The sequence below is a fragment of the Dasypus novemcinctus genome, chromosome 12 (genome assembly GCF_030445035.2).
Source record: "Dasypus novemcinctus isolate mDasNov1 chromosome 12, mDasNov1.1.hap2, whole genome shotgun sequence".
Lineage (NCBI taxonomy): Eukaryota > Metazoa > Chordata > Mammalia > Cingulata > Dasypodidae > Dasypus > Dasypus novemcinctus.
Window position 1 is genome coordinate 31854712 of NC_080684.1, and position 8605 is coordinate 31863316.

Below are 8605 nucleotides of genomic sequence, written 5' to 3' on the forward strand. Positions count from 1 at the left end.
TGGGCATGACTGGTTGAAAAGGAAAGTCTAAGGTCATGTATATTACTAGAAGGAAAGCTAAAAACAGTACCATGGGACTGTATAAGATAGTAAAACCTCATGTAAAAAAAAAAAAGTACACCTGAGGGCACTAAAGATATCCAGGATAGGCAAGCCACAAGGCCACACAAAATCAAAACCTACTCGGAGGGTTTAAAAGAAAAAAAAATTTTTTTAAGTATCTTTTATATTTAAGATACTAGGTTAGGCACTGTAATGGCCATGGGCTATTATTTAGGAACAATGTTTACAACTATAGTATAAGGCAATGGTTCTTAAACTTCAGGGCTATGAAAATAACCTGGAGGGCTTGTTAAAGCACAGATGGTTGGGCATCTCACACCCAGAGTTTATGATTCAGTAGGTCTGAAGTAGAATCCAAAAATTTGTATTTCCCAGGTGATGCTCATGCTGCTGGTATGGCGACCACACTTTTTTTTCCTCTCCCCACCCCACGCCCCCACCGTTGTCTGCTCTCTGTGTCCATTCACTGTGTGTTCTTCTGTGTCCACCTGCATTCTTGTCAGTGGCACCGGGAATCTGTGTCTCTTTTTGTTGCATCATCTTGCTGTGTCAGCTCCCCATGTGTGCGGACCCACTCCTGGACCTGGGCAGGCTGCACTTTTTTCGCATGGGGTGGCTGTCCTTGAGGGGTGCATTCCTTGCACATGGGGCTCCCCTACGTGGGGGACATCCCTGTGTGGCACGGCACTCCTTGCACACAGCAGCACTGTGCATGGGCCACCTCACCACACAGGCCAGGAGGCCCTGGGTTTGAACCCTGGACCTCCTATGTGGGAGGTGGACACTCTATCAGTTGAGCCAAATCCACTTCCTGGGAACCACTCTTTGAGAACCCCTGGTGTAAGGTATAGAAGTGCTGGAAGGCAATATGAGTGGATGGAGGCTACAAGACAATATAAAGACTTAATCCCAGGCAGAGGTTAGAACAAGGTTTCGAAGAGAAAATGACTCTGGGATATTAACATTTGACATTTCTCAAAATAACAGATCAGGAAATTCTAGTCAACCAAGATGGTGGCATAAGATCCTGCAGCATACCATAACCCACCCCCACCCCAAATCTTTGAAAAACCAGCAAAAATCAGCAAAGTCATCTTCCTCAAAACTCTGGAAAACAGTTAAAGGATTTCAGTAACTTGACAAGAGCCAAACCAAGAAAAGCAGCTTGAAAAACGGTAGGCAAAACTCACTGTGCCCTTGCTAACCCTTTCTCCACCCCATCCCCAGCAGCTAAAGCAGTTTAAGGAACAACTAGGTTGAGGTAACCTTCAGCAAAGCACTACCTGCATTAAGTCAAAGGGCGGAGCACCCTGGTGGTGGCAAAAGTCTGTTTAGGAGTGGGAGGATAAAGGGTGCATTCTGACTCCTGTAGACTATAAACACAGGAATTCCTGAGGCCACCAGCAGGCACAAGCTCAAGAAGGGGGACAGGCTCCACACAGGCTGAGATAAAACAGGCAAGACCCTGCCTTCACATTTGCCCTGGGATGATCTTCTTGACAGGAAGGCTAAACTCTGAGAGAAACCACCAGCCAAAGCAGAGACAGTTTGCACAGACTGTGAATATTCTTCTTGCTTTGGTTTGTTTGTTTTTGTTACTGGCATTCAAAGAAATCTCTGACTTATCTCTAGCTCCATAAAATCTTAAGGAACAGGGAAGAGATGTAGCTCGAGGTGACTGAGTGCCTCAACTTTCATTGGGAAGTGGATGTAGCTCAGTAGTTGAGCATCTGCTTCCCATGTATGAGGTCCTGAGTTCAATCCTCAGTACCTCCTTAAAAAAAAAAAAATCTTAAGGAACAAACAACTCAGAAACTAAATCCAGAGCTAATACAAAAAATTACAAGACAAAGAAACAGGAAATGATGGCCCCTCCAATAGAACAAGTTAAAATGCCAGAAACTATCAGCAAAAAGGACCAGACTTTGGACATACAAGACAAAGCCTTTAAGAAATTATCTTCTTTAAGAAAATGATCTTCAATATGCTCAAGGAGATAAAGAAAAACATGGAGAAAGAATGAAAAGATATGAGGAAAACAATGAATGAACAATATGAGAATTTCTCTGAGGTTCTCAATAGGAACCAAATAAAGACTGGAATTAAAGATCACAATAAATGAAGTGAAAAATTCCCTAAAGAGTTTCAACAGCAAAATGGAGCTGGCAGAAGATAGAATCAGTGATCTTGAAAACAAAATAATTTAAATGATTCAGGCTGACCAACAGAAAGAAAAAAAGTTTTAAAAAGTGAACAAGGGAAGTAGCTGTGGCTCAAGCAATTGAGCTTCCATTTACCATATGGAGGACCCAGGTTCGATCCCCAAGACGTCCTGGTAAAAAAAGAGAAAAGGCATCCCAGATCTGGGCAGTGCAGAGAGACACAGGCCATGTGGCAAAGCAACACACACATACACACACACACACACACACACAAAAGTGAATCTAAGAGACTTATGGGACACCATCAATCATACCAATATATACATTACAAGAGTCCCAGAAGAGAAAAAGGAGAAAAAGGGGAAGAAGGAATAGTCAAAGAAACAATGGCAGAAAATTTCCCAAATTTAATGAAAGGTATAAATATTCACATTCAGGGAGCCCAATAAACCCCAAATAGAATAAACTCAAAGAGAACCATGCCCAGACACATAGTAATCATATGTCCAATACCAAGGACAAGGAGAGAGTTCTGAAACCTGCAAGAGAAAAGCAAGGACTTATATACAAGGGTGTGGTCGCCCCTCGGGCTGAAGTGTGGTTTGCTGACCTGGCGGGGGGCGGCGGCCGCGGTAGGCCTATTCCAAACCGCTGTCCCTGTAATAGGGTGGTTGGTCGGGCCCACAGCCACCCCTGAAGGAAGCTCGGCATGGGCGCAGAGTGCCCTCGGGTCTCCCCTTCTCGGCAGCCATGCTTCTGCGGCCACCCCTCCTCCCAGATAGCGCCACACGATGCCTTCTTCTTCTTTCTCCCTGCGCAGGCGCAGGGCGGAAAATTCCAGTCTGCCCTTTTCCCTCCCCCGCACAACAGCAACAGCCAGGCGTGGGCGGGAAACTCAAGTCTGCCCTCCACCCCAGCAACAGCAGCCACCAATCCCTAAACCCTGCCACTTCCCCAGCAACAGCAACAGCCAATCCCTAACCACCACCCCTCCCCCGTCCAGTACCTCCCACTGACCTTTCTCCGGCAACCAATCAGAACAGAGCGTGGCTTCGACCAATCAGCCTTCCCCAGCCCCTATAAAACTGTTGCCTCTCCCTCAATAAAGTGGACTTGCGTGTTTACTTTGTCTCCGCGGTAGTTCTTCTGCCGTGCGCCCTCCAGTCCTGAGAGCCCCCGACAAGGGCCTGGCCTCCCTTGTCCCCAGTTCATCGCCTGCTTCTCCGGGTGACCCCCTCGTCGCCAGCTTCGCCGGGCGACCCCGTCAGCCGAACCGCGCAACCCCTGTGAGACCGACCCCTCGTCTGCTGCCGGACCGACCCCTCGTCCCAAGCGGGACCGACCCCTCGTCCCAAGCGGGACTGACCCCTCGTCCAAAGCTGGACCGACCCCTCGTCCACAACCAGACCCCACCTCTACCGACCGAGCAAGCCGTCGCACAAGGGAATAAGATTAAGTGCCAATTTCTCATCAGAATGCATGAAAGCAAGCAGGATGAATTATTTCAAGTGCTGAAAGAATTTATTATCCAATGAGACTCTTTTTTAAAAATGAGGATCCAAAAGCCATTGACTGTACACTTTCGATGGATTGTATGGTATATAAATAAAACTGCTTTGTCAAAGGCAGAGGATGTATCTCAGTGATTGAGCACCTGCTTCACATGCACAAGGTCTGGGTTCAATCTCCAGAACCTCCTAAAAAAAAACTTTTTTTAAAACTGCTGTGTCAAAAGGGTGAAAAAGTAGCCAACCCAATGTGATAAAATATTTGGAAATCACGTATGCAATAAGGGTTTAGTATCTATGATACATAAAGAGGTACTATAACTTAACAATAAAAAGACAAATGACCCTATTTAAAAGTAGGCAAAAGACTTGGATATTTGTCCAAGGAAGAAATACAAATGGTGAAAAAACATGAAAAAATGTTGACCATCACTAGCGATTAGGAAAATGCAAATCAAAACTACAATGGAGTCTTTCGGCCATCTTTCTGTGCCACCACAATGGTGCGCATGAACGTCCTGGCTGATGCTCTCAAGAGCATCAACAATGCCAAAAAGAGGCAAACACCAGGTTCTTATCAGGCCGTACTCCAAAGTCTTTGTCAGGTTTCCAACTGTGATGATGAAACATTGTTACTTGGGAGAATTTGAAATCTTGAGGATCACAGAGCTGGGAAAATTGTTGTGAACCTCACAGGGAGGTTAAACAAGTGTGGAGCGATTAGTCCCAGATGTGATGTGCAACTCAAAAGATCTAGAAAAATGGCAGAATAATCTGTTCCCATTCCGTCAGTTTGGTTTCATTGTATTAACAACCTCAGCTGGCATCATGGACCACAAGGAAGCAAGGCGAAAACACATAGGAGGAAAAATCCTGGGATTCTTTTTCTAGGGGTGTAAAACATACATGCAAATAAAATGCCTCCATGGGGGGAAAAAACTACAATGTATATCATTTCATACCTATTAGAATGGTTACTATTAAAAAGACAGAAAACTACAAGTGTTGATAAGGACGTGGCATGATAAGAATGCTTATTCACCACAGTGGAGGACTGTTTGGCAGTTCCTAATGAAGTTGAATATAGATTTGCCATATGACCTGGCAATACCACTATTAGGTACATACCCAGAAGAACTAAAAGCAGTGACACAAACAGACATCTGCACACCGATGTTCATAGCTGCGTTATTCACAATTGCCAAAAGATGGAAACAACCCAGCTGTCCATCAACCAATGAATGGATAAACAAATTGTGTTGTGAACACACAATGGAATATTATGCAGCTGTATGAAGAAATGAAGTTGTGAAGTATATGACAACATGGATGAACCTGGAGGACATTAGGTTGAGTGAAGCAAGCCAGACACAAAAGAGCAGATACTGTATGATTGAGCTATTATGAACTAAATATATTGAGTAAACTCATGGAGTTAATAACTAGAATACAGATCACCAAAAAATAGAACGAGGTTAGAGAATGGAAAGCTGAGGGTTAATCTGTGCTGAGCTGGTAAAAAGTTGTTTGTTAATCTTTGGAAATGAATAGAAAAGGTGAAAGGACATCAGAGTGTTTGTAATTAGCAGTGCTATTATATGGGTATGACAGTGATTGAAAGGGAAAGTCTAAGGTCATGTATATTACCAGAAAGAACACTGAAAAATGTAACACGGGGGGAGCAGATATAGCTCAAATGGTTGAGCACCTGCTTCTTATATTCAAGGTCCCAGGCTCGACCCACAGCACCTCCTAAAAAAACAAATGAACAAACGATAACCAACTCTTATTGGAGAGCAGGTATAGCTCTGTGGTTGAATAACTGCTTCCCACGTAAGAGGTCCTAGTTTCAATCACTGGTACCTTCTAAAAAAAATTAAAAATTTAAAAAGTAATATAAGACTGTCTAGCATAGTGAAACCTCATGTGAAATGTGAATATGAGTAATATTGCATATGTTTTTCTTGGAAACTGACCAAGTATAAGTTAATGTTACAAGATGTTAATACCAGGCAAAAATACAACCAAACTATGGATAGTAGTATTAGTAATATATTAATAATCTTCTAACAAGGTTAAAATTTTTAAAAAGGAAATACAGAATATACTAAGGGAAAGAAACCAGATACAAGGTACTACATTTTGCTTGACTCCATCTATACAAAATATCTGTTTCTGAGACAGAAACAGAATAGCAGTTATGTACAGCAGAGGAAACAGAGAGATTGAGAGATGATGTGTTTTTGCTTGTGTGTTTGTCTGGGGTTTTTTTGTTTTTGTTATTTTATTAGAATAATGAAAATTCTCTAAATGATTGAATTGATGAATGCACAACTATGTGATTATACCAATTACCATTAAGGGTACACTCTGGATGGATTGTATGCTTTATTAATATGCATCAATAAAATTGATTTGTTTTTTTAAAATTTTAAGGAGAGATTAATACATTTTCAGATAATAAAAACTGAGGGAGTTCATCACTACTAGCCCTGCCCTACAAGCAGTGTTAAAGGGAGCCCTTCAGACTGAAAGGAGAGGACACTAAACAGTGGATCAAAGTGGCACAAAGAAATAAAGACCTCCAATAAAGCTAAACATATGGATAGTTATAAATGCCAGTACTATTATTTGTATTTTTGATCTGTAACTCCACCTTTTATTTCTTACAGGTTCTAAAATGCAAAAGTAATGATAAATCTATGATTTTGAACATGCAATGTACAAAGACATAATTTGTAATAAGTATGAAAAAAAGGAGGGGAGATGGATATAAGGACAGTGTATATGTATACTACTGAAATTAAGTTGGTATCAAATCAAACATGATTGCTATAGATTCAGGATGTTAAATTTTAGCACCATGGTAACCACAAAGAAAATACATGAAAAATATATTCAGAAAAAAATGAGAAGGGACTCAAAATGGTACAATACTAAAACTCAAATAAACATGAAAGTAGGCATTAATAGAAGAATTGAGGGTCAAAAAAGATATAAGACTGACAAACACCAAACAGCAAAATAGCAGAAGAAAATCCTGCATTATCAGTAGTAACTTTAAAGGTAAATGGAATGTACCACACTAAGGAAAGATGTTGCCAATGAGGGGGAAAAATGGGAGGTATAGGAAGTGGGGCATATGGAAATCCCCTATATATTCTATGTAACATTTATGTAATCTAAGTATCCTTTTAAAAATTTTATAAAAAAATAAAAGACAAGGGAGGAAAAATGATAAATGGACTAAACTTTCCAGTCAAAAGCAGAGATTGGCAGATTGGATAAAAAAGCATGGCCCAACTATATGCTGTTTACAAGAGACTCACCTTAAATTCAAAGACACAAGTATGTTGTAAGTGAAAGGATGGAACCAAGAGAGTTGGAGTTGCTATATACTAGTATCAGTAAAACAGACTTTAAGTATAAAACTGTTGTGGGGGCAAAAAAGGGTCACTATACACTGAAAAAGGAGTCAATTCAACAAGAAGACATAAGAATTATAAATATAAATTAACCAAATGGAAGAACCCCAAAATACATAAAGCAAATATTGAAAGATTTGAAAGGAGAAATAGATGGTTCTACATTAATAGGAGGAAACATCAATACACCACCTTCAATAATGGATGGAAAAAAATAAAAAATAAAAAATAATGGATGGGACATCTATACAGAAGATCATTAAGGAAACAGAAGACTCGAACAATACTCTAAAGTAACTAGACCTAAGAGAAATATATTGAACACTCCAAATAACAGCAGCAGAATACACATCCTTCTCCAGTGCACATGGGTCATTCTCTAGGACATAACATCTGTTAGGTCACTGAACAAGTCTCAATAAATTCAGAAATATTGAAATCATACAATGTATCTTCTCTAACCACAATGGAATGAGCCAGAAATCAATAACAGAGGAAGAAATGGAAAATTCACATAAATGTGGAAATTAAACAACCAATCAACGGGTCAAAGAAGAAATCACAAGGGAAACTAGGAAATATCATGAGCCAGATGAAAATGAAAACAATATACCAAAAACTGGAGTCTGCGGACTTGGCCCAGTGGTTAGGGCGTCCATCTACCACACGGGAGGTCTGCAGTTCAAACCCCGGGCCTCCTTGACCCATGTGGAGCTGGCCCACGCGCAGTGCTGATGTGCGCAAGGAGTGTCGTGCCATGAAGAGGTGTCCTCGCATAGAGGAGCCCCACGCGCAAGGAGTGCGCCCCATAAGGACAGCCCAGCACGAAAGAAAGTGCTGCCTGCCCAGGAATGGCACCGCACACATGGAGAACTGTGATACAATATGATGCAACAAAAAGAAACACAAATTCCCGTGCCACTGACAACAACAGAAGCGGACAAAGAAGACGCAGCAAATAGATACAGAGAACAGACAACCGGGGTGGGGAGGGGAGGGGAAATAAATAAATCTTTAAAAAAAAAAAATACCAAAAACTTACGGGACACAGCAAAGACAGTACTGAAAGGGAACCTTATAGCTCCAAATGTTTACATTAGAAAAAGGAGAAAGTTCTTAAACCAGAGACCTAATATCACAGCTGAAGGATCTAGAAAAAGAAGTACAGGGAAACGGACTTTGGCCCAGTGGTTAGGGCGTCCGTCTACCATATGGGAGGTCCGCGGTTCAAACCCCGGGCCTCCTTGACCCGTGTGGAGCTGGCCCACGTGCAGTGCTGATGCGCGCAAGGAGTGCCGTGCCACGCAAAGGTGTCCCCCGCGTGGGGGAGCCCCACGCGCAAGGAGTGCGCCCCGTAAGGAGAGCCGCCCAGCGTGAAAAGAAAGTGCAGCCTGCCCAGGAATGGCGCCGCCCACACTTCCTGTGCCGCTGATGACAACAGAAGCGG